The 27,806-nt window shown below is 42.5% G+C and overlaps 1 protein-coding gene and 1 non-coding gene across 9 annotated transcripts in view; both read right to left on the reverse strand.

The window, feature by feature from the left end:
• NTNG1 (netrin G1) overlaps positions 1-27,806 on the reverse strand; it is a 301,578-nt gene that overhangs the window by 174,179 nt on the left and 99,593 nt on the right. The window lies entirely within an intron of this gene.
• On the reverse strand, positions 19,546-19,683 carry LOC114811495. Its single transcript, XR_003759193.1, has one exon. It is a non-coding gene; the product is annotated as a small nucleolar RNA SNORA7 (small nucleolar RNA).

Genomic DNA, 27,806 nt, shown 5'->3' on the forward strand with positions numbered 1-27,806 from the left:
ATATAGTTAATTACCTTATTATCAGAACTGTCCCACAGTCTCCATAATATAATAAGAACAGATTAGCTGTATTGTTCCTGAAATAGATGTTAGGATAGCAGCTTTTTACAAGGTACCTAAAATATATGTCTAACCTCCCTATGATAGAAAGGATAAATAGTCTGCTTGGAGAGATCCATTAATACTCTCTGAGTACCTCGATCCTTTCAGGAAATTGCCTCTTCCACCCACTCAATGGGACCCTAATGGCCTGAAAGTGATAAACCCTCTCCAAAAAGGCAGAGGTTGATTCCCATAAACCCAGAAGGCATAGGCCTGTGTCACTGGGAGATAGTAGGCAAGACATATTTGGCCAATGAAGCCCTAGTGGAATCCCTAGCTTAGAATGTTATGGACAGGCAGGATAAAGTAGGATACCCCTTCATTAGAAATCATGGTAAAAGCCACCTTGTAGGTTGTAAAGCTTGAAGGATTTTTTTTGAATTAGTGGTAGATGTAGGTTCTGCCACTGTTTATTTTGAATTTTGGGTCAGGACACACCCACAGGTTATTTTAGTATGTTGAATGTGTTTGAATGTAGCATGGCTGTTTACCTGAATAATAGTCCCCTGCTAACTTTCTAAATCAGGAAGATCAGCTGATATTTAAGGTTTCATTTCAGAAATGACTGTAAACGCCTTGTACTTTTGCAAGTGCTTAGTACAATGCTCTGTATAGAGTAAATGTTCAGTGAATAACATTGATTTCTGAGATAGTAAAGTACCTAAATTGCAAGGTTAGAGATTGTCAAGCACCCTGGTTCCCAGCTAACTGAAGACAAAAATCACACACGGCGCTCTGGAATCGTTTTTTCTAACTACCCTTGTTCTCTTTTCCTGTTAACAAGGTGGGAATTGAGAAAACAAAGCAGAGTTGCCTTCCAGCAGATTTGCAGGGTGAGAGAATTCCTGGCAAGGGGAAGGGCATGAGCTAGAAGCCAGAAGGTAAGGTGAGAATGAACGACCGAGAAGGTGAACTTCGGGTAAGCAGAAAATGACCTGGGGAAGAGAGTAGATATGTAAAAAGGGAATAGTTTGGATTCACCTCAAAGTTACTGGACAGGAGTCTTGCTTGATTTGGAGAGAAATTGTGAACCCCTTGAGAATGAAGAAGCTGAATGGCCTAATGGAAAGAGCACGGGCCTGGGAGTGAAGGGACCAGAGTTCTAATTCTGGATCTGCCTAATGCTTTCTGTGTGACCTTGGCCAAGTCACAAATTCTTCTTGCCTCGACTCTCCTGTTCTCCCTCCTACTTAGACTGTGAGTCCCATGTGGGACAGGGACTGTGTCAAACCTAATTCACTTGTATCTACTCCATTGCTTAGAAGAGTGCTTGTCATAGAGTAAGTGCTTAAACACCATTTAAAAAAAACCAAACCTTGAGGGTTAGGGACAGTGTCTAATTCCCATCGTGGTATACTTTTCCTGCCCTTGGTACATTGTTCTGCACAAAATAAGTGCTTAGTAAATATTATTCAGTCAGTAGTATTTGAGCACTTACTGTGTGCAGAGCACAGAACTAAGCCATTGGGGGAGTTCAATACAGTAGAAATAGTACACCTAATCCCTGCCCACAAGGAGGTTGCAGTCTAGAGGGGAAGAAAAGCATTAAAATAAATTACAAACAGGGAAAATGGGGTAAGAATAAGGTTATGTACATAACTGATGGTGGTTGAGGGTGGATCGAATATCAAGTGCTTAAGGGGTTCTCCTGCTACACTAATACTACTTACTGGTACATTTAAATTTTTCTGTGGAGGGCAGTGAAGAGTGTTGAACAACATTTTAGGATAGTATAGACGGAAGACGGAAGTGGTTCAGAGAAGGAGTCAAATATAGAAGTCTACTGGGGAGGTAAGAGCTGGAATATGGTTTAAGCCCATTTGGGTGGAAAGAAATATGAGAAATATTGTAGAGAAAGAAGTGGCAGAACTGGGCTATGAGTTGAGCATGAGGGTTAAAAGAAATCGAGGGGTCACAGGTGACATTAAAGTTGAGAGCCTCAGAGACAGGGAGGATGACGGCACTGGTGACAGAAATAGGAAAGCTAGAAGGAAAAGTAGGTTTAGGGGAGAAGATGAAAACTTTAGTTTAAGCCATGTTGCGCCGAAGATGCCAATAGGCCAGCCAAGTGGAGACTTCCCGATGGGAACATGAAATGCAAGCTTGCAGAGCAGATGAAAGATCTGAGCTAAAGAGGTAGATTTCAGGTACAGGTTTCTAAAAGTGGTAGCTGAAGTCACGTTGAGGGGATGAGGATCTGTAGGTCACATGGGTATAGCAAGAAGAGTAGGGCACCCAGAAATACAACAAAGTAACAGCCACGAATGTATCCACCTTCTCTGTTATACTGTATCTCCCAAGCAATTAGTACAGTGGTCGGCACACAATAAGCTCTCAGTATTGAGTCATTGATTGATTGATTGAGAGACAATGAGAAGAATATGCACTGGGAACAATATCCTCCATTCTTGTCTGTGAATTGTTCAGCTATGGAATAAATGGTGCAAAACTGACTACATTTAGGCTTCCTGATGAAGTACAAGATCCCAAATGAGTGGCTGGCTTCACTGTCTTATAGGGAGATGCAATCACTAATCCCAGTCTATATAAATTACCTCTTTTATCACCACCTATGGTCTTGGAATGACACACATGAAGAAAAAATGTTATTTTCTACAGATTATTACGAAACTATATATTTTTAAATTCCTGAAGGCAGAGATTGTGTTAAATGCTCTTATACTCTCCCAAGCATTTCATTCAATTCTAGGCACCCAGTAAGTGCTCAGTAAATACTACTGAATGAATTCATAGAATATTTCAGCCCTAATATTGGTAGGAATACTGAAACATAATAAAATACTCAAACCAGAAGGTATTGTTAAATTAAGTAGCAGTCGTCAAAACCTACTTACGAGTGTACCAAACATCACCTTGTGATCACCACACAATCTTTCCCTTATTCAATAAGCTAAAGACACACTAGATGCACCCAAGATCTAAACACTGGCACATCATTAGTTGTATCATAATGCAACAGCAGGACCATAAGAACAAGACACCAGGGTGGCTCCAGGCAATGGAGTATAAAAAAGATCTGCAAGAAGAGAAATAGCAGCATCACCAGAGCCCAGCTACAAATTCCAGCAAAATGGTGAATGAGCACTTCTCTGCCAGACTGTCTACCAGTGGATGTTATTAGACAGTGACACAAAACTGGTTTCATTAAAACATTTCAGACATTAAAGAGCTAGTTATAATGAAAGAAAGAGGCTGTCATCTGCTCCTGGCAGTGCTTCAAGATACAGATAAAAGAGGATAATAGAAAGAAGACTGCGATGTGATATGTAAATTAAGTGGTTGGAAACCAAGGTAGAAGAGATCCAAGTCAAGTAAATCACTAACTAGTTACGAGACCCCTGAACCCTTACCATTGGCTTTAAGCCCCTCAAACTGTTCTTCCCATCCTTATCAGCTCTCCCCGTTCTCCCTGATCTTCTACTACAACCCAACACAAATACCTCACTCCTCTAACACTAACCTACTCGCTACCTCAATCTCTTCTTTCTCTCCACCAACCCCTTGCCTACATCCTCCCTCTGGCCTGGAACTCCCTGCCCCTTTGTACCTGGCATACCATCACTCTCCCCCTTTTCCAAGCCCTACTGTTGTGGGCAGGGAATGTTTCTACCCACTCTGTGGCATTGTACTCTCCCAAGCACTTAGTATAATGTTCTGCACACAGAAGGGCTCTAAATACAACTGATTGATATCTCCTACAAGGAGGCCTTCCCAGATTAAGCCTTCGCTTCCCCTATTTGCTCTCCCCTCTATGTTGCTTGTACACTTATGATAGCACCTCTTAAGAACTTTGATTTTCATCCCACCCCCAGAGCACTTATGCACACATCCATCTGTAATTTATTTTAATCTCACTCTCTGTTCTACTGTGTAAACTCTTTGCGGGTTGGGATCGCGTTTACCTTCTCTACTGTAGTGTACTCTCCCAAGTGTTTGTCACAGCACTGGGAATACACTGATTTCCAAACCAAAGGCATGTATTCACCACAGCATCCCTGAAGAGAGCAGATGGTTCCACCCTCCTCCAAGACAAGGAAAGAAAGCAGCAGAGATAGTGATAACACTTCAGTAATCTTTAAATACACCTTTTAATATGGCAGAAACACTAAATGCATAGCATATCTCGGAGAAGCAGCGTGGCCTACTGGAAAGAGCAGGGCTTGGGAGTCAGAGGGCCTGTGTTCTAGTGCTGGCTCTGCCACCTCTCTGTGTGACCTCGGGCAAGTCACTTCACTTCTCTGTGCCTCAGAGAAGACTGTGAGCCTCATGTGGGACATGGGCGCTGTCCAACCTGATTAGTATGTATGTCCCCTAGCGCTTAGTACAGTGCCTGGCAATCAATCAGTGGCACATTGTAAGCACTTAAATACTATTTTAAAATATATGTACCATTATTCCAATCCCATACATGCTGAGAATTACAATGTGGCTTTGGACTGAATATCTTGGCTGCATGCCCAATATGCAAGCTCAAGGAATAGCATCGAGAACTAATAACACCCTCTTAAAATCCCAGCTAGTCCATACACCCCAGTTGTATCAGAACATCATCTCCCCTTGGCCCTTGAAAACATCAATTATATCCTTAGCATTAATGTATACTAGTCTAATTCTATGTATTTATATATGATTTATATATTCATCTGTACATTCCATTATTTTAGATGTTTTATTTTGTGGTGTTTGTTCTGCTTCAGGTGTAACCTGTTATTCAGATTTTTGCTATCTATACTCTGTCTCCTCTATTAGGCTGGAAATTTGAGGGCAGGGAAAATTTGTCTTGCTACTCTTGTATTCTCCAAGTACTTACCACAATGCCTCATACTAAGTAGGAACTCAAGATATACTATTGAATTATTGACTGAGTGAAGTATTTCCAATCTATTTTCACAGACCTTTCAAACATGTTAATGTGATTTGAAAACCTAAGCTTTGGTAACTACTGAGTAAATTAGGTTTTCCTGAGATGACCATCAAGGTTGACTTTCGCTCTGTGAGCCTGAACCTTTTGCAATGAAGCAAAGACAAAACAACAACAACAACAAAATCAAGAAAACAAAAAAAATACTCTTGAGGAAAATGGGAGTGATTGATTCCTAAACAAAGTTCAAAGCAGCTAAATAGCACAGCTTGGTTGACTGACCTCTCAAGCAAAGCCAGCTAATACACCATTCAAATAGTGCAGCACAATGGAGGTGCAAGGTAACATGAATTGGTTTGAGGTAGGCATTTATAGAATGATCAGAATAAATCTGACAAAGGGAAAATGTAGACTGAATATAGTCAAGGTGATCAGAGAACGGGTGACTGAAGCATTAAAAATTAGCCTGGACCAAATATTAGAAAGTGTGGAATGGGAACTGATAATTTACTCATTCTTTCTTTTATTGAATTGCTTCCTTTTACATTTATCATTTAATAATAATAATCATCATCATCATGGTATTTGTTTAGCACTTACTTTGTGCTGAGCACTGTTCTAAGCACTGGGATAAATACAAGATAATCCGGTTGTCCCATGTAGGGCTAACAGTCTTAATCCCCATTTTACAGATGAGGTAACTGAGGCACAGAGAAATTAATTGGCTTTCTCAAGGTCACACAAGAGACAAGTGGCAGAGCTAGGATTAGAACTCATGTCCTTTATCAAGATCCTGCTCTTTCCACTGAGCCATGCTGTTATATCTGTGTTCCCCTCTGAAACCCATTACAGTGTTTATTAAACCTTTTGTATTCTCCTAGGAGCTTAGCATTTAGCAACTCAACAGATAATTTTGATTGACTGCAAGTTGCTTCAATTTGACTCATCTATTAGATTGTGAACTCCTAGAGGGTAAGGACCAGATCTTTTATTTTTTACTGTTTATTCCCAAATCCCTAGCACAATATTCAGTGTTCACAAAACGTTACTGCTGATCATAATAATGCATGGGAGAAAATAATGTGAAATTAGTAAGTTAACAAGATGACCTTTCAAGTTTTTATTTCTATGATCCTACAGTTCAATAAATCAAGGCTATCACTTTACGGGTTCCAAAGCCACAATAAGACTTAATCCTGATGAATCTTCCAGGAACCTTGCAATTAGTTTCTGAGGCTTGTGCCTCTGAGTGTTTCTCTAGAGAGGTTTCAATACAGGGACATATGTAGTAGGTGTTTTGGAGTGAATCTACCTTGGAATCACAATGATGCAGTCTGAAACAGCTGAGTACTTTTAAAATCTAGGCTGCTTTTGAGTAATCAAATGAATTCTTAAGAAAATAAGCAAGGCAACCTAAAATGGAAACAAATAAAAACTCCAAACTATAATTCAAGAAAGTATACTGGAATCAGTCAATCGATGGTATTGATATAGAGCCTACTGGGTGCAGAGCACTGAAACAAGCACTTGGGAATACTGTATGACAGAGTTGGTAGCTGCAATCCTTGCCCACAAGGAATTTACAGTCTAGAGGAGAAGACAGACATTAAATAGGTTATGGATAGGGGAAGTAGTAGAAAGGATTAGAGTCAATAAATAACAGAATTAGGAGAGCAAAGAAACCAGAACTGTGGGAGCCAAGAAATGGTCATTCCTCCATCTTATCTATATCTGCACTCTATCTGCCTGCAGCCTGGCCTGAATGTACAGTGGAAAATACTGACCAAGTGTGGCTGTCTGACAGGGGGATGATAAACTCTGATATAGTCTTTTGATATCATAATAATGTTAGTATTTGTTAAGTGCTCAATATGTGCAGAGCTCTGTTCTAAGCACTGGGGTAGATACAGGGTAATCAGGTTGTCCCACGTGAGGCTCACGGTCTTCATCCCCATTTTACAGATGAGGTAATTGAGGCACAGAGAAGTTAAGTGACTTGCCCACAGTCACACAGCTGACAAGTGGCAGATCTGGGATTAGAACCCATGTCCTCTGACTACACGTGTCTGTTTACACGTCAACATAAACATCTGTCCACATTTCAATGTTCCCCTATTTACTCTCAAGGATCCTTCTGGCTGGGTGTGTTCCTTCTCACCCTCAGGTCCAGGGAAGATTGGTACCATTTTGAGCTTTATCAGGTGAAGTCTTTTGAGATGACCAGATAACTCCTCTACTTACCTCCTTGACTTTTTCATTTCTAAGTGATTTAAACTACTTGTTTCCTGACTTAGTAACAAGGGGGAGGAGCTGAGGAAGAGGGAGGTAGGATATTCCATTATCCCCACTCCTGCCGCGGTTTAGTTTCCACCCTATCCCCCACACACAACCCTCTTTTCTGTCTTTAGGAGGAACAATGAGGACAGGACCTATCCAGGGTCTCCCTGTTCCTTCTCTCTGCCCACTACAGGGAATGGATGTTGGGCCCCAGGGGGTATGATAGCAAACATGACCCCCTACATGCATTCCCCAAAGCTGGAACACAATGTTGTGAAGACTTCTAGAAATCTAGACTGTGAGCCTGTTATTGGGTAGGGATTGTCAGCACGGGCTTTGGAGTCAGAGGTCATGGGTTCAAATCCCAGCTCGGCCACTTGTCAGCTCTGTGACTTTGGGCAAGTCACTTAACTTCTCGGTGCCTCAGTTCCCTCATCTGTAAAATGGGGATTAAGACTGTAAGCCCCACGTGGGACAACCCAATTCCCCTGTGTCTACCCCAGTGCTTAGAACAGTGCTCGGCACATAGTAAGCACTTAACAAATGCCAACATCATCATCATCATCATCATCATCATTGTTGCTGAATTGTACTTTCCAAGCACTTAGTACAGTGTTCTGCACACAGTAAGTACTAAATAAATACAATTGAATGAATGAATGAATGAATTTGGGGGAAATGTATTAGGCTCGTGTGGAAAGTGCCCAGATCCCTTAACCAGCTGCATCAGATTGCATCATATAACTAGCCAATTCTCCAAACAATTCAGATCCTGTCTGCAGAAACCAGAGGATGGGTCTCAGAGAGCTGTAAATCAATCCCTTCAACTGGGTGGAGGATGATTAGATAGGGCACCAAGGCATGCCCATAATCCAGTCAAATGCACGTTAGGCAATTCACACACCTGTCATGTACCCTCACCCAAATGAAAGGACCTGCATTCATTCCCACAGTTAATCACTGGAAACATCAGACTAAGTGGCTCGTGATGCAGACAATTTCCCTTAAAACCCTTAAATATTTCCAACCGTACCATGTTCTCTCCATCCCATTCCCTGTCCCTCTTTGCCTGTCTCTCCACAACCCACTTCCCCCATGCTATTAATAATGATTGTGGTGTTTATTAAGTACTTACTCTATGCCAAGCAATATAGACAAATTTGCTGGAGTACATACAAATTAATCAGTTTAGACACAGCCCATGTCAGTACAATGCTGGCACATAGTAAGTGCTTAACAAATGCCATTTTTACTATTAAGTAGAAAGGAGAACAGGTATTGAGTCCTCATTTTACAGATAAGGAAACTGAGGCACAGAGAAGTTGTGTAAATTGCCTAAGGTCACAGCAGACAAGGAGGAGATCAGGGTTAGGACCCTGGCCCCCTGATTGCCAGGCCTATGCTCTTTCCAGTATGCTCCTCTGATTTTATCAGCTCACTCCCTTCCAATCCCTCCCTACTCTTTGCCCTATCCCCTTCCCCTGACTACCCCTCCCAAGTGCAGCCTGTGGAACCTCCACTCGATCACAGGAAAACTTTCTTTGTCCTTAACCTGTGTCCAACCCAGTTACTAATCCTCTTTACCAGTAATGAAATGTCTCCCCCCGATGATACTGTCTCCCCAACCATTCTCACCCAAAAGAGCCTCTTCTTCTCCCACTCCCCTAGAGTCACTGGGAGCCTTGCCCCTTCTTGCCCCCCAATGCCATTTTTACACCATCCTTCCCCACCTAATCTCTCCTTCCCTCCCTTTGAAGCTCACATCACCAGCTTCTATCACCCACTTCAGTTACACTGATACGTTACTGTTACCTACCACTCCCCAACCCCATCTCTGACTTTCTGAACGATTATGCTTCCTTTCTCACTTTCCTTCTCTCTTTCTCCATACCTGCATCACTGATCTTTAGGCATTTCAGTATCCACGTGGATGTTTCTGAAGACCTTTCTGCTCTCCGCATCCTCTCACTCAATAATAATAATAATAATGTTGGTATTTGTTAAGCGCTTACTATGTGCAGAGCACTGTTCTAAGCGCTGGGGTAGATATAGGGTAATCAGGTTGTCCCACGTGAGGCTCACAGTTAATCCCCATTTTATCGATGAGGTAACTGAGGCACAGAGAAGTTAAGTGACTTGCCCACAGTCACACAGCTGACAAGTGGCAGAGCTGGGATTCGAACCTGTTCCACTCCATCTAACTCATCCAGTGATGTGGACACATCATTTGATCTAATCATCTCTAGCCACTGTACAATCTCTAAGTTTACCAACACTGAAATCCCACTCTTCAGTCATATCCTCCTCACCTGTCTTCTCTCCCACATCCCCAGCCCTCCACAAAACAATCATGTTCCCCCTCAGAGATCTCTAATTTACTGACTCCCTCCAATTTTCCAAGTAATCATGCCTCATTAAGTCTCCATACCCAACCTACTTTCTCTTGAAACACAAATCTTCCCTTAACTCTACCCTCCCCATTGAACTCAACTCTCACTCTTTATGTCTTTGCCAATCTCATACCACCAACCTGCAGCTCTGAATATTTGGATCTACAGTATCTTTCCTGCACTCTTGTGCTTGAGTTGAGGACTGCTGGAGAAAATCCAGTCATCAAGCTGACCACATCTGCTTCAATCTCACTTTCACTCACTATTAAAAATTCTACCCTCTCCTCCACCCAGCAACAACATTTTTCCAATTTATGAATTCTCAGACCCTTTCCCATACCAGTTGTTTCAGATTTTTGACTCCCTCCTCAAAGGATCCCTTGATCCTTTGCCTCTACTGACCTTGCAACCTAAATCATCAAAAATTTGAAATGATCAGGTACGAACTCTAAAATCTCTCATGCACTTCTCCAGCCCCACCCTCCTCTGGCTCCTCTTCACCTCTCCCATCCTTCTCAGCAGTATTCCAAGAGGATCTTTCCTGCCTCCTCTTAAAATCTACCCCCTCCACCTGCATCTCCAAATCCTATCCCTTTGCACCTCCCTGACCATCATCTTCAAACATTTACTCTCCAATGGCTCCTTCCCACTGTTTTCAAACATGCCCACATATTTCCTGTCCGAAAAAAGCCCTCCTTTGACCCTCAGTCTCCTCCAGTTATCATGCAATCTCCCTCCTACCATTTGTTTCCAAACTCCAAAAATGAGTTAACACTCATTGCCTCCACTTCCTCTCCTCCAATTCTCTCCTTGAACCCCTGCAATCTGGTTTCCATCCCCTCCTCTCCATGGACATTGTACTTTCTAAGGTCATCAGTGACCTTCTTCTTACCAAATCCAATGGCTTCTACACCATCCTAATCCTCCTTGGATTCTCAGACTTCTCCATTGTTGCAAAAAAGAGTCTGGTGGTAGCCACCTCTTCCCTGCCCCCAGCATGCTATGTGTGTGCTGGGATGGGGATAAAAGCTGCTCCCACGAGTTCTTAGGCTCCTCCATCCCCACAGATTTTGAGCCTATTTGTTTATTTGTGTTGTGTTTTGTGTTTTAATGTTTCATCATATTCTCCAATCCCTTCTCTCTACTTAAATTTTTAGATTGTGACTCCCTTGAGGCACAGAGATCATGTCTAATTCCCAGCAGTGTATTGTCTCCCACTGCTCAGCTCAGTGCTCTGCACACAGTTAACACTGAGCAGTAGTACAAGTACTACTACTAGCTGCCTTCAACACTGTAGAATACCCCTTCACCTGGAAACACTAAAGTACTATATATTCTTGGCTTCAGTGACATTGTCCTCTTTTATTCTCCTCCTATTGCTCTAGTCATTTCTCAGTGTCTTTTCACTGACTTCTCTACTTCCAACTCTCTAACTTTGGGAGTCCCTCATGGCTCAGTTTTAGGTCTCCTTCTTTTCTCCATCTATACCCAGTCCCTTGGAAAACTCATTCACTCCCATGGCTTCATCTACCATCTCTATGCTGATTTCCAAATCTACCTCTCCAGCCCTGACCTGATCTTTCCTCTTCTTCAGTCTCTAAGCACTTTGATTTTAGCACCCCCTAGTCCCTCAGACATTAAAATAAATTACAGATGGATATGTATATTTCCCCACTAATCCATAAGGCCTTTTTGGACACATTTACCTACTTTATTGTATTCGCTTAAGCTCTTAGTACTGTGCTCTGCATATAGTAAGTGCTCAATACCATAAGTGATTGATTTTTCTGCCTATACCCTTTGAGATCGAATCTTGGGCCTGGAAGTCAGAGGACCTGGAGTTTAATCCTGGTTCTGCCACTTGCTTGCTGTGTAACCTAGAGGAAGTCAACTTCTCTGAGCTTCAGCTTCCTCAACTGTAAAAGAGGGATTTAATATCTGCTCTTACTCCTACTTAGACCATGAGTTCCATCTGAGAGAGGGACTGTATCTGACCTGATTAACTTCTATCTACTCCAGTGTTTAGAACAGTGCTCAGCAAATAGTGAGCACTTAAATGCCATTATTTTAAGTAAAAGACCTCATTTTGTAGCTCTTCCCTTTGTCATTTTGTTGATGGAGTTTATTGGCTTTTTCTGGGAAGATACACTACTACTATGTTTCTCCTGAAAGTGTCCACTGTTGGTTTCCTATTCAGAATCTCTACCTAAATTTGGTCACTAAAGACAACAGTCAAAAATGATTTTTAGAGCCACTAAATGTTTATCAAGATAATCCCAGGTTAATCTAGGAATAGAATATCATCCCAGAAAGAACAGCCATAAATGAAATTTATCTTCTAAGCTAAAATATAGATCATCCCATCTACCTCGGCCAATCTTATTTTACCTTTATCATGTTGGGGATTAAACTGACAATCTCCTTTTATAATATTATTCACCAAATTTAAGTGCTCTAATCCATTTTATAATGGGGAGTTAAATTGAAAAATGAAAAAAGGGGGTCACATTGCCACTTCTATATGGTTCAAAGGGAAATACATGGTATGGGACAAGCATGGGACCATGCATATGAACCAGTATGAATATGAATCTGGATATGCTGAGTACCCACAACTCCAACATCAACCCCTGGTAGTTATCGATCACCCTTCTCTCTACTTCTATTCTCCCTTTCACTATCACTTCAAACCACCACATGCAACAGATCCCCCTGAGAACTTATCCCCATCTAATTTGTTGTTTGCTGCTTCATGGTATTTGTTAAAGGCTTACTATGTGTCAGGAACTGTATTAAACATGAGTGTAGATACAAGTTCATCAGGTTGGACACAGTCTCTGCCCACATAGGGCTCATAATCTAAATCCCTATTTTACAGATGAGGTAACTGAGGCACAGAGAAGTGAAGTGACTTGTCCAAGGTCACACTGCAGACAAATAGCAGGGCTGGGATTAGAACCTGTGTCCTTCTGCCTCCCAGGCCTATGATCTATCCACTAGACCACACTGCTGCTCTGTGTCCAGCACTCCTCCTCTACCTCTGCCATTTACAGCTACAAGGGCACATGAGTACTCTACTTTTGTTCCGTCAAATTTAGTAGTAAATATTTTTATGTTTGCCTCAACATTTGTGAGCAGGGAGAGTGTCTCTGCTTTAGTCAATACTTTCCAAGCTCTTAGTACACTACACCTCACCAAGTGGGCACTCAACAAATGGTGCTACTACAATTACTAAAAATATGATTTGGGATAGAAATCGGGTTAAGCAAAGCTAAATATTAAGAATCCCAAAAGCTTGAAATAAAGATCCATTTCCTTCCTTCCCTGAGCTTCCAGTTGCCTGTACCACAGCTAACATTCATTCATTCATTAATTATATTTATTAAGCATTTACTGTGTACAGAGAACTGTATTAAACACTTGGGAAAGTACAGTACAACAATAAACAGTGACATTCTCTGCCCACACTGAGCTCCCAGTCTCTAGGGCCTTGAACATTCCCACAGGTTCAGTCTCTTCTCCCTCTCACCTCCCTATGTACTAGCATAAACAACCTATACTGAACACCCACTTGGTGCAGTGAGCTATATCCAGAGTTGGGAGCTGACATGTTTCTTATCTACAAGAAGCTTGCATTCTAATGGGGGAGCTAGACATGAAAACCTCCCATCCTCTTCTGCTCTCTGCCTTCCTCTCCCCTCTTTGCCTCTACAAATCACTGGAGCTGGTGACCTCAGCTGTCACCAGATGCCAGCAAGGGACAGGAAACCTCCACCCCCTCAAAACTGTCATTCATTCATTCAATCATATTTGAGCACTTACTGTATGCAGAGCACTGTATTAAGCACTTGAAAAGTTCAATGCCTATACAGAGGCTTAGATGTTGTGCCCATCACTATCTAGAACTGAGGCCTGGGTTTACTGCATGCTGGTGTAAGCATTACATAGCTCTGTCCCATGCTTGCTTCCTCTTGGGAAAATCAAATTAGGTTGGGCTATTAATTAATCAAACAATGGTATTCATTGATTATTTTCTCTTTGCAGAGCCTGTACTAAGCACTTGGGGGAGCAAAATACTAGAGTTGGTAGACACATTCCCTGCTGACATAGAGCTTACAATTTAAGTCTCTTAGAGAAGCAGCATGGCGTAGCAGATAGAGCAAGGGTCTAGGAGTCAGAAGGCCATGGGTTCCAATCCCAGCTCTTCCACTCTGCTGTGTGACATTGGGCAAGTCATTTAACTTCTCTGTGCCTCAGTTACCTCACCTGTAAAATGTGGTTTGAGATTGTGAGCTCCATGTGGGTCAAGGGACTGTGTCCAACCCGATTTTCTTGTATCCAACCCAGCGCTTAGTACAGTGCCTGGCACATAGTAAGCACTTAACAAAATGCCATTATCATTATTACCACACCAAATCTGTGTTTGTTTTTGCCAAAGGCTGAGTTCTGCTTGAAGGTATTCTAGTTTCCTGCTCTCTCAGAAATGGATCTCACAGTTAAGAGAAGGCACACATGAAGTAATGTTTTAAACTCTAAAGGAATGATGAAACGGGGCTTCGCTATGTCAGATTGCTTACAGACACATGAACACCTTTTGGTTTCCTAGGGGAAGCTAATGATAAAAACAACAACAAGCACTAGTTAAAGTGTTTACTATGTGCAAAACACTGTACTAAACCTTGGGGTAGAGACAAGATAATCAGATAGCACATGGGTCTCAGAGTCTAATTAGAAGGGAAAACAGGTATTGAATCCCCAATTTCCAGATGAGGGAACTGAAGCACAGAGAAGTAAAGTGACTTGCCTAAAGTCACACCGCAGCCAATAGTGGAGCCAGTGTTAGAAACCAGGTTCTCTGACTCCCAGGCCCATGATGTTTTCATTAGGCCATGCCGCTTCCCTCTTTTGAACTTTCATAGAATAAAATGCCATCAAATTAATCCCCTTTTCCCATTATCACTTCCATAAATTGGACAGGGTTCTATACCTCCATGAAGTGATTCAGACCAAATTCAGTTCTTTCTCTTAAAACATTCTATCATTAAAGATCCTTGCTCAATCCTCCGATCCAGAAAGCCTGATATACCCAGTGGCCTAGTTATATTGGTCCGGAAATCTGAAACCTAAAAATATGGTTCTCCTCATTTCTCAGTTCAGTTCTAAAAGCGAGCACTGAAAAATCACAATCACATACTGAAAGAGCAGGTATCTGATTTCTCTCTTTTACCTGAATTATTTTTTTCAGGCTGAGTGATTAGTGCAGCTTTCTATTAAAATAAGAGACCTCCCCTTTAATCAGAGCTTGCAGAAACTCCTTACCATTGCTTCAAAGCATTCAATCACCTTGCCCCCTCTTAACTCATCTCACTACTTCCTTACTACAGACCAGTCTGCACACCTAGCTCCTCTAATGCTGTCTCATTGTATTGCAATCTCATCTATCTCATCTCCGACCTCTCCTGATGTCATGCCTCTGGCCTGGAATGGCCTCCCTCTTCATATCTGACAGACAATTACTCTACCCTCCTTCAAAGTCTTATTGAAGGCATATCTCCTCCAAGATGCCTTCCCTAAGCCTTGTTTTCCTTTTCTTCCATTCCTTCTGGTCACCCTGACTTGCTCCCTCTATTCATCCCCCTTCCCAGCCCCACAGCACTTATGTACATACTTGCAATTTTATTTATTTAATGTCTGTCCCCCTCTAGACTTTAAACTCATTGTGGGCAGGGAATGTGTCTTATATTGTACTCTTCCAAACACTTAGTACAGTGCTCTGCAGATAGAAAGCATTCAATGAAAACAATTGACTGATTGACCTATCCCTAACCTTCCGGCTCCTTTCGTTTTACAGTGAGCTCCTACTTCATTCTTTCCTATCCCCCATCCCAGCAATATGTTAATTAAATCCTATCCAGAACTTGATGTCACCCCTGGAGTCAAATCATCCCTGGTCAAACAGGTGGGGGATTTTTTGGGCTACATGATCAAAAGCACCTTTATACTGAGAGGAAAAGCTGAGAGAGACATGTGAGAACCAACTGATCTCTAGAGCATCTCTGCGAGGAGAATCTCAAACAGCAGAAGCAGTAAATCATATATCCGCCACAAATAAAGCCTGAGGTAAGTGCATTTTTCCAAAAGCAGAAAGAAAGAAAAAGGGAGTGTGTTATTTCAGTGTAAAAAGTAGGTGGGAGGTGGAAGGAAAAATCATATTTCCTTCACTTCTAACAAAGGGGTATGTCTGCATTTGAAAGTTTTATATTTCACATACTCTGTTCTACCCACCATTTTTTCTTCAGGCTCAAGCAGATCTGTAGATTACTAACCTTCAGCCGTAGGCATTTGTTTAATATAAATACATTTAATTTTGTTCAGCTCATTTCCCATTTTATTGCTCAACATCCCTGCATTCGTGTGTCAAGCAACCCTCCTGGGCTATTCTGGAAGTGATGAATCCCAAAAGATGTTTTCCCACAGAAACCACAAGGTAAATGTAACAAGTAATCAATCTTCGGAACAGCAATCAGGCAACCACTTAACGAATACACTCCACAAACAAAATAATTAATCTTTTGCACTGACCTGAATAACAATTAATCTAATTGGCTCCAATTGATGTGCTCACTGTATACTATTTGGTTTCTTGGTTGTCACAGTTAGCGTGTCATAGGCAAGACAAATGTGTTAACTAGTTTAGGAGAATACTAATTTGAAGAGGAAAATGTGACAATTGTTTATGCAGTGTGGCCTGTTCATCCTTTTGTTTGTTGAAGGAAACAACACACATCAATGTCAGAGTGGAACAAAAGGACAGATTCTCTGAAAAGAAAGAGGAAACAAGCCCTTAACCACAAGCATCAGGAAAGCAATTATGCCCCCGGGAAGATTAAATGTGGGAACTTTCCCGCTGAACCTGGGTAAAGGGTAAAGAAAAGAAGTCAGAGTATTTTAAGATAAGGATGGAAAGAGAAATCCAAAGGCCCTTAAGCTAGGTTTCCAGCACTTCCGGGTAAGATCAGCACTGGGAACTGGTACCACTCCCTAACCAGGCTACAGAAGGAGCCCTGTGACAGGGGTACGGTTTGCATGACAATCGTTGACTTTTGAGGTTGTCTAAGGGTCCTATCAAATCTACCTTAGAGAAACAGCCTGGCAGCCAGCCAGCTTAAGGGTCTGGTAGTCAGAGGGTCATGGGTTCTAATCCCTCCTTCACCACTTCACCACTTCTATGCCTCAATTACCTCATCTGTAAAATGGGGATTAAGACTATGAGCCCCTCAAGGGACAGAGACTGTGCCCAACTTGATTTGCTTGTATCCATCCCAGACCTTATTACAGTGCTCGGCACATAGTAAGTGCTTAACAAATACTATCATTATTTTTTATTATTTTTACTGTGAAATGGCTTGGTTTCATTCAGTCATATTTATTGAGCTCTTGTACTGTATTAGCACTGTACTAACAACTTGGAAAGTGCAATTCAGTAATAGAGAGAGACATCGTGGTTTGCAAGACAATCATTGATTTCTAAGCTTATCAATCATGAGGTGAAGGGGTTAAATTACCCTCCTGCATGGTGCCTCCTTCCCCTCCCTCTCCCCTTCTCCCAGTCCTATGACACAATCCCTTGTGTCCGTTCCCATCTGCTCCCTAGCCCTGGAGAATTTACAGTCTTAATCAGCTGTATTTATTGAGCACTTACCGTGTGCAGCACACCGTACTAAGCAGTTGGGAGAGAACAATAAGCTTGTTGTGGGCAGGGAATGTGTCTATTTATTATTGTACTGTACTCTCCCCAGCACTTAGTTCAGTGCTTTGCAGTAACGGCTCAATAAATAAGAATGAATGAGTATAACAATAAAGCAGAGTTGGTAGCCCCATTCCCTGCCCACAACAAGCTTCCAGTCACTCTCTATCGCTCTATATTAGTTAATGGATTTTTAATTTTAAGCCATATCTGTCTTATACAAATTATCAATTGTTTTATCATGAGGAAATTGAAACACCAAGCAGTTAAATGATTTGCTCATTGATATGAGTGACCCTATAACTTTTAGCAGGCAGATGGAGGGAATAGAAGGACAGGAGAGTGGAGGAAACACCCTGAAAAGCGAAGGTCCTACCAGCCTGATCATTTCTTCAAAATGTAAAATAGTTTTCTGCACTTCTTGCGGGGTTGGGGGTGGGGGTGGGGGAAGAGGCTTGTTTCTGCTTTCATCTCTCCCTCCCCTAAAGCACCTCACCACCCACACACATCTCCTCAGAGAAGGGCTGTTGGGCAGTAGGGAGCACCAAGCATCAATAAGAGTGGGAGAGGTGAGGGATTGTAGCAGAGCTCTTCTCAAGGGGTGTGGGCTGCTCTCTCCCAAAATGCATTTTGAAGAAATTCAAACTCAGTAATAGCTTTATCAACCATTTTATCATGAGGAAACTATACACAGAGAAATGACTTGCTTCTTCTCTGTCACTACACTCCAGCTAGCAATCCCACTCCCACCCACGAAATACTTAAGATATACTCTCCTGCATATAGCCAGAGGTGTTGAATGCTCATGTGTCATTGTCTAAAATTTTTTCCCACCAGCTGCAAGGTCTTTAGCATCCAATATCCCCACTATATAGAGACACAACTACTGGTAATTTGGTTTAACATTAAGAATGAACATTTTATGAATTAATTCTCATACTTTTTGGTAGATATTTTGACTTTAAAAACTTCTGGGTTATCATTATTATTAATAATGATATTGAGTGCTTACTTTGTGCAAAGCACTGTACTAAGCACGGGAGAGTAAAATGTATCATCAAACACATTCCCTGCCACCACAGGCTCACAGTCTAGAGGGGGAGACACATTAATAGGAATAAAGAAATAATTACAGATATATACATATGTGTTGTGGGGAAGGGAGGGAGGATGAATGAAGGAGTAAGTATGGGCAGCGCAGAATGGAGTGGGAGAAGAGGAGAGCAAGGCTCAGTCAGGGAAGGCTTCCTGGAGAAGATGAGCCTTCAATAAGGCTTTGAAGTCGGAGATGGGGTGGGGGTGGGGGGAAGAGAAGAGCAATTATCTGTTTGATGTGAGGAGGGAGGGTGTAGGTAGGGTGTTCCAGGCCAGGGATAGGATGTAGGCAAGAGGTCGACAGTGAGATAGATGAGATCAAGTTAGATTGAGATGGTTAACATCAGAGGAACAAAGTGTGCAGGCAGGGTTGTAGGAGGATTGCAGTGAGGTGAGGTAGGAGCAGGCAATGTGGTTAAGTGCTTTAAAAACCAATGGTGAGGAGTTTTTGCTTGATGCAGAAGTGGATGGGAAACCACTGGAGTTTCTTGAAGAGTGGGGAAGCACTGAACGTTTTGAAAGGAAACGTTTTGAAATGTTTTGCTCCATTCAGGCAGCAGAATGGAGTATGGAGAGACAGATAGCAGGGAGGTCAGCAAGGAGATTGAGACAATAATCAAGGTGGGATAAAGGTTGCATTAATATGGTAGCAGTTTGGAAGGAGAGGAAGGGGTGGATTTTGGCAAAGTTGTGTATAAAGTGGGGTGGTGGTCTGACAACTACCCTGGGAGGACAAATGCTTCCATATCCTTCTTTCACCCATTCTGCCTTCAATTCTCTCCAGCTGTCTGAAGTTTTTAGGACCACTCAGATCAATCAATAAACTAATGTTCTCGTCACGCTGTCGAGTCATTTCTGATCCATAGTGATGCCATGGACGCATCTGTACCACAACACTCCATCTCCATCTGCAATCCTTCTGGTAGAGCATTCACAAAGTTTTCTTGGTAAAAATGCAGAAGTGGTTGACCCCTGCCTTCTTCTGCCCAGTAAACCTGAGTCTCGGCCCTAGACTCTACCAAGCCGCTTCTGCCCAGCACAGGTGAGTTTTGCCTTGTAGCAGATTGCCTTCCACTCGCTAGCCACTGCCCAAGCTAGGAACGGAATGGGTAGGCCTCTGCTTGACTCTCCCTCCCGGAACTGAGACTGGTAGAGTACTGGAAACTCTCCAGGTGTGATCCTGAGAGGGTGAAACTAATGTTATTTAATGAGAATTTAGAGGGCAGAGCACTGCACTAAATGTTTAGGAAAGCAGGGTGTGTGGGGATGGTAGGAGTGGGATTTGTAGTAGTAGGAGTGGGGTGCTAGCTAAGGTTCAGTGAGAGAGAAAAAAGGAGCAAGTCACTTAACTTCTTTGTGCTTTATTTTCCAGATGATAACAAAACAACTGATAAAGCACCTAGAGTTCCATATTGATCAATCAATACCATTTGAGTATAGAGGACTATACTTAGGGCTTGGGAAAGTAGAATACAGTAGAGTTGGTAGACTCACTACTTACCAGCAGTTTCTCTAGCATGGGAGATAGATATTAAAGTTAATTGCAAATGAGTATAAGTGCTGTGGGTGGGGCGAATATCAAGTGCTTAAAGGGAACAACTCCATTTATAGCAGCCGGTGTTGGCTTAAAATACAAATGAAGGTCAGGCATGATAGTGAATGGTCAGAATAGTGAACAGATATAAAATAAAATGGATTTCATTCATATTAAGTAGCTTGTTATAATTTATAACCATCTTCTCCAGCACCCAAAACAGTTTTTAGCACAAAGTGATGTTCGAGTGACTCTTGCTTCAGAGAGATTTTTTTTAATGGCATTTAAGCTCTTACTACATGTCAAGCAGTGTTATAAGCACTAGGGTCGACCACGTCAACCAGGTCAGACCCAATCCCTGTCCCTCATGAGAGCCTACAGTCTAAATAGGAAGGAGAACAAGTATTCATTTAATCCCCATTTTACAGTTGAGGGAACCAGGGCACAGAGAAGTGAAGTGACTGACCAAGATCACTCAGCAAGCAATTGGTAGAACTGAGATTAGAATCAAGGTCCTCTGACTCCCAGGCCTGTCCTCTCTCCAGGAGGCCACACTACTTAGAGAGAGACTTAAGACAGAGTCCATTCATTCATTCAATCATATTTATTAAGTGCTTACTGTGTGGAGAACACTGTACTAAGCTCTTGGAGAACTACAATACAACAATAAAGGGTGACAATCTCTGCCCACAACAAGCTCATGGTCTAGAGAGGGGGAGACAGACATCAGTATAAACAGACATCAAGCAGCTTTCTAATAATGAATTCCCAAATACTTGAAAATGTGAGGAAAGCATAATTTAAGTATTTGTAAATTCTCTTCTTCGCCTGCCTGCTGCCACACCCCATTTGTCTACCTCCATCTTCTCTCCAGAGTGAAACTCTTCCTCTGGGGTCCTGGCCCACGTACAAACATCAGCCTCCACATTTCCCATCTCGGGCTATAGGATTGCCATGAAAGGCAGAGTTAAGAGACCTTCTTCATCTTGGAATCTGGGATAGGCTGGATTGTACCATAGGAACTTCAGCACAAAGCTCCGCCTCCCTCTTTGCCTATGCCATTTTTCTACTCTTTATGTCTGGTGACCTCTTAATTTGAATTTTGCAGAGACTTGGTAGGAAAACTCTGTAAACCGCTGCTTAATGGGATAGTCTTAAAGGATCACTCTTCATTAATATAACACAGAACAAAGTCCAGTGAAGCATCGTGGAATCTCAGAAGGTTTTTTGTTTGTTTCTATCCAGACCAGACTTGATGGTTAGCTTCCAAACTTCTCAGGCTTTGGGCTGTCCATGGAACTCCACTGCACATCTAATCCAGCCCAGAATCCTAAGGGTTTTTCACCTCCCTTTCTTATCTATGCCAGCTTCAGGGCTGGAAGTCAGGAAGGTGATCAGAAATTAAGAAATGGGGGCATGCTCTGTGATCCAGTTTATTTTTTCCCAGTTTAGCTGTAGGTCTGACAGTTGAAGTGGAGGGTTGATAATCACCTAATAAAATTGGAATTCTCCCCCTCTAAACAGTAAGCTCATTGTGGGCATGGAATGTGTCTACCAACTCTGTTATACTGTACTCTCCCAAGAGCTTAGGATAATGCTCTGCACACAGTAAGCACTCAAATATGAGTGATTTATAGACTCCTTAAAGGCAGGGATTGTGTCTACTAACTCTACTGGCCTCTCCCAACCACTTAATACAATGTCTCCCCCCTGCCCCCCCCACACAGAGCACTCAATAAACACCACAGATTGAGTGGGTTGTATACACAGCTGAACCAGATCATTCAGTAGAAAAAAACATAAAGAGTAAGATGACAATGATGATAATAATGTATTATAATGATAGTAATCATTTTAATACTTTGAATCTGTCGAGCACATATCTGTATATAGTGCTTATACTTAGCTCATTTTGTTCTCACACCAACTCTGTGGGATGGCCAGCATTCACATAAGCCATCTTTGAATAAGAAATTCTGACTGGTTTTAGTAAGGGTCGGGGAGTGCTATTCTTTTTACTGCAAAATCACCAAATTAAAAACCAACTGGTAACTTAATCAGTATGGATCACTGTACAGGAGACCTATTTAGTACAGAGCATTGCAGTTTGTGTTTATTGTGTGCAAACCACTGTACTGAAAACTCAGGGATCGAGCTGGAAAATTTACAATGAAAACAGAAATCACAGCCTTGCCCTCGTAGAGTTTACTAACTGTGGAGGGGAAGGGAAGGTGAAGAAAGGTGAAGACATCACCAGTAAACTCTTGAGGAAACTAGTCGCTAATCTGCCCAAAATTGTGTTTCCCTCCTATCCATTCTTTGAATTATCCACCACCTCGAGTTTAGAGGCCCAGATCAGCATTCTCTTACTAAGCCCCCATGAACAAATCACCACAGTCCATGCTAATAGCTAAGCATCTAAACCCCCAGAGAATCCCAAGAGCTTATTTAGAATTCTATGTGGTCATCATTTTATGACCACAGCTTTCCCCTCCCAGTTTAGGGGTCCAGGCACCCAAAATTCCCCATGATTTGCAGCACAAAAAGCCTCATGGGACAAAGGAGGTTAGCAACTCTGTATCTTTGACCTAATCTAAAGTTCTGTGATGGTCAAAAACAATCACCCTAAACCTGTCCTAGATGATTTTACACTCCTTTAAAGAAATCAGTGTGGAAGTGAAGTGCTTTGTTTCAGTACGTTTGCTTCTCTGGCTAATGATACTGATTGAGCTATGGCAAGAAGCACAATAAGATCAATGTGCTGGAGATAGTGACAAGACGCTGCTCGATTATAACAGATTGTGAGGTGCTTGACCATGTATAAAGTAATTGTGGGATTAAGCGTTTACCATTTGTCAGGCACTCTTCTAAACTCTGGGGTTGATACAAGATGACCGGGTTGGACACAGTCCCTGTCCCTCACAGGGCCCACAGTCTTAATCTCCAATTTACAGATGAAGGAACTGAGGCATAGACAAGTTAGTGATTTGTCCAAGGTTGCACAGCAGACAAGTAGCAGAGCTGGGATTAGATCCTAGGTCCTTCTGACTCCCAGGCCCATGTGCTTGCCACTAGATCACGTTGCTTCAACTGTGGAAAACCATAGTTACTCACTTTTGTATTGTATCAGAGCCAAAATGGCCTACAGAATGTGGTCCACTAAAAACTGCAGGCAGGGGAAAACTATTCTTGGTAAGGAAAATTTATGTTCCATCAAAGGCATAAGAATGTATTTCTGGAGGCAGTCAAGGTCAAACCTGGCCACTTCAGTACATACTCTAAAAACCTCTCTACATACCCATTCCAACTTCCCTTCCAAATCCTAGTGCAGACTGGTGACTGCAGTGGAGGAATTGGGTTAGGGAGAGGGGAAGGGTCTCTGGGAACAGGGGTGCTGGAACCCCAGAGGATATCATGAAGCTAATCTGACTTTATGTACAGAGCTCTCCCTTTTTGATCATTCTCAAGGCAGGTTTGCAAAGTAACTATTCTGTTTCTCAAATGTACTTAGGTTTGGTTTTGGTGCTGCTACTGAAGAGGGGATGAAGTGGGGAGAGGAGGAAGAGTGAGGCTCCCTTGGCAGCCAGATCAGGTCTGGGGGGTAACGGGGTTAGAGGGACTGGCTTACCCTTGGTATATGCTTTCTTTCTCTGGGGGAGCCTCCACAGACACCCTTTCCCCTTACTCCCCTCTTCCCCACCAGGCTCTGGACTTGATCCGCTTCTCTTCCTTACCCACCATGGGGGGGGGGGACAGGGCCAGAGTTCTATTCTGGATTGGGGAGGTTATGAGGGTGTCACTAGGGTGACTCGGTTTAGTCAACCTCCTGATGACATCCAGATTGCTTCCCCACCACCAGAAGCAGCATGGCCTAGTGGAAGGAGCATAGGCCTAGGAGTCAAAGGACGTGGGTTCTAATTCCAGCTCTGACAAATGGTTGTTGTGTGACCTTGGATAAGTCAATCAGTGGCATTTATCAAGTGCTAATGTGCAGAGCACTGTACTAAGCACTTGGGAGAGTACAAAACAACAGAATTAATGACACGTTTCCTGCCCATAATGAGTTTATAGTCTAGGAGGAGAGATAAACATGAATATGAATAAATCATTTATAATTTAAAGACATGTACACAAGAACTATGGGGCAGAGGATGGAGTGAATATCAAATGTCCAGAGGTCACAGATCCAAGTGTGTAAGTGATGCAGAAGGGAGAGTGAGCTGAGGAAAAGAGGGCTTAATTGGAGAAGACACAACTTCCCTATGCCTCAGTTCTCCTCTTCTCCCTCTTTCTTAGACTTCGAGCCCCATGGGGAAAAAAGACTGTGTCCAATCTAATTAACCTGCATCTAACAGGCAGATTGACCCATCTATCAGATCATAGCAAATATTCAACTGGTATATTTGTCTACCAATCGTATCCCGCCTAGAAGAATTATTCAGAGGAAGGGGCAAGAAGCTTACATCATAAAGCAATATTTTTATTTGGAAGAATCCAAACAAGAAAGGTTGCTGCCAACTAATACTATTGTACTCTCTAAAGTGTTTAGAACAGTGAATAGGCACTTAATACCAATTGTCGATTAAGAAGGGGGCTGTGAAAACTTCCTCAACCCCCAGTTGTAAAAGTCCATGACATCTTACCCAGCTAGAAAAGGAGCCTACGATGTAAAAGTGGCCACTATCCACAGTTGGTTATGTAGAATCCTGTAGGGCTGGTCCTACTTTCAGGACAATCCAGTGGAATCATGGCCATTTATGCAGGTTGGAGATTATACTCCATCCCTTGGGAATCAACAGGATATCAGGATATTCCATGAATATCTCAAGAGGGAAATCATCTCCTCCCAAAACCTATCTCCACCTGTGTTTCTTACCCCAACCCTTCATATCTTATGAAAACATGTCCCCACCCTTTCCTCCCTCCCTGACCACCAATTTCCACCTTTCATTTTCCAATGCTTCTTCCCCACTGTTTTCAAACATGCTAATGTTTTCTCTATTCTAAGCAAACCCTCCCTTGAGCCCATGGGTTCCTCAGGTTACCACCCCTTTTCCCTCCTACCATTCCTTTCCTAACTCCTTGAGCAAGTTGCCTACACCCTTTCTATCAAATTCATCCCCTCTAATTCTCTCCTTAAACCCCAGCAATCTAACTTCCATCCCCTTCATTACATGGAAACTATGCTCTAAGTTCACCAACGACTTTCTTCTTGATAAATCTGAGGGCCTCTACTCCATCCTAATCCTCCTAAACCTCTCAGATGCCTGTGACACCCTGGACCATCACATTTTCCTGGAAACATTATCCAACCTTGGCTTCACTGTCACTGTTCTCCCTTGTTCCTCCTCCTATCTCTCTATCAGCTCCTTTTCAGTTTCTTTTGCAGGCTCCTCCTCTGCCTCCCACCCTCTGGTATCAAAGCTCAGCTCTGCACCCCTTTCTGCTCTCCATCTACACTCACTTCTTTGGAGAACTCAATTGCTCCCACAACTTCAACTACCACCCATATGAGGCTGACTCCCATACCTACCTCTTCTGTCCTGACCTCTCTCCTCCTCTGCAGTCTTGCGTTTCATCCTGCCTTTGGGGCATTTCTAACTGGCTGTACTGCCTATACCAAAAACTAAATATGTCCACAACAGAACTCCTTGTCTTCCCATCCAAATGCTGTCCTCCCATTCTTTGGCATCACTGTATACAATACCACTATCCTAACTCACAAGCCCATTATCCTCTAGACTGTAAGTTCACTGTGGGCAGGGAATGTATCTGTTATATTGCAATAATGTACTCTCCCAAGCACTTAGTACAGTGTTCTGCACACAGTAAGCACTCAAATACAATTGACTGACCTTGGTATTATCCTCTATTCATTTCTCTCATTTAATTCACATATTCAATCTGTACCAAATCCTGTCAATTCTACCTTCACAATGTTCTTAAAATCTGTCCTTCCTCTCTATCCAAACTGCTCCTATGCTGAACCAAATACTTATCACGAAAAGTAGCATGGCCTAGTGGAAAGAGCACAGGCCTGGGAATCAGAAGACCTGGCTTCTAATCCCAGCTCTGCCACTTTTGTGTTATGTGTCACTTAACTTCTCCATGTTCTCCATTCTCAAGTCACTTAACTTCTCCATGTGTTAGTTCCCTTATCTGCAAACTGGGGATTTAAAACATGTTCTCTCTCCTACTTCACTGAGTCCCATGTGGGACTGATTATCTTGTATCTACCACAGCACTTAGTACAGTGCTTGATGCTTATAATTATCATTATGGTTATCATATACCAGCATAACTACTACTGCATCGGCCTCATTTCTGAACTCCCTACCTCATATCTCTCCCCAGTCCAGTCCACATTTGGTTTTGCTTCCAGAACATTTTTCTAAAAGGAGGTCAGTCCAGGACTCCCCATTCTTGAGGACCTCCAGTTTTGGGGCTTTTTTTATGGTATATGTTAAGTGCTTACTGAGTTCCAGGCACTGTACTAATTGCTGTGTCATTCATTCAATTGTATTTATTGAGCACTTACTATGTGCAAAGCACTATACTAAGTGTTTGGGAGAGTACAGTATACAACAGACACACTCCCTGTCCACAAAGAGCTCACAGTCTAGAAGGGGAGACAGACATTAATATACATAAATGAATTAATTACAGATATATATTTAGGTGGGGATGGGAGAGAGGATGAATGAAGGGAGCAAGTCAGGGTGATGTAGAAGGGAGTGGGAGAAGAGAAGAGGGGTTAGTTAGGGAAGGCTTCTTGGAGGAGATGTGCCTTCAATAAAGCTTTGAAATGGGAGAGAGCAATTATCTGTCTGAAATGAGGAGGGAGGGCTTTCCAGACCAGAGGTAGGATGTGGGTGAGAGGTCAGTGGTGAGATAGGCAAGACTGAGGTACAGCGAGAAGGTTGGTATTAGAGGAATGAAGTGTGCAGGCTGGATAGTAAGAGAGTAGTGAGGTGAGTTAGGAGAGGGCAAGATAATTAAGTACTTTAAATCCAATGGTGAGGAGTTTTTGCTTGATGTGGAGGTGGATGAGCAACCACTGAAGTTTCTTGAGGAGTAGGGAAACAATATGAATGTTTTTCAGAGAAAATGATCCTAGCAGCAGAATGGAGTATGGATGGAGTGGGGAGAGACAGGAGGCAGGGAGGTCAGCAAGGAGGCTGCAATGATCAAGGGGGGATAGGATACGTGCTTGCATTAATGTGGTAGCAGTTTGGATGGAGAGGAAGGGGTGAATTTTAGCAACGTTGTGAAGGTAGAACTGATAAGATTTAGTGATGGCTTGAATAAGCGGATTGAATGAGAGAGAGGAGTAAAGGATAGGGCTCTCAATCTTATTCCCCATTTTACAGATCAGGTAACTGAGGCACAGAGAAGTGAAGTGACTTGTCCAAGGTCATTCAGCAGACAAGTGGCAGAACCGTTGTTAGAACCCAGGTCCTCTGTCTTCCAGCCCTTTGTTTTTTCTACTAGGCCGCAATGCTTCTCTATTTGTTACCCATCTACCTCCACATCAAACAGAAAATCCTTACCATCTGTTTTAAAACATTTAATCATTCAATTCAATCAGTCATGGCCCCTCCTACCTTGCTTGGCTGATTTCCTACTACAGCCAAAACGTCACACTTCGCTCCTCTAGCACCAGCTTGCTCACTGTGCCTCAATCTCATCTATTTCACCACTGACGCTTTTCCTTTGTCCTCTCTCTTATTTGGAACTCCCTTCCCCCCCTCCATATAAGGCAGGTCACCACTTTCCCTA

Source organism: Ornithorhynchus anatinus, chromosome 4 (genome assembly GCF_004115215.2).
Source record: "Ornithorhynchus anatinus isolate Pmale09 chromosome 4, mOrnAna1.pri.v4, whole genome shotgun sequence".
NCBI classification, from domain to species: domain Eukaryota; kingdom Metazoa; phylum Chordata; class Mammalia; order Monotremata; family Ornithorhynchidae; genus Ornithorhynchus; species Ornithorhynchus anatinus.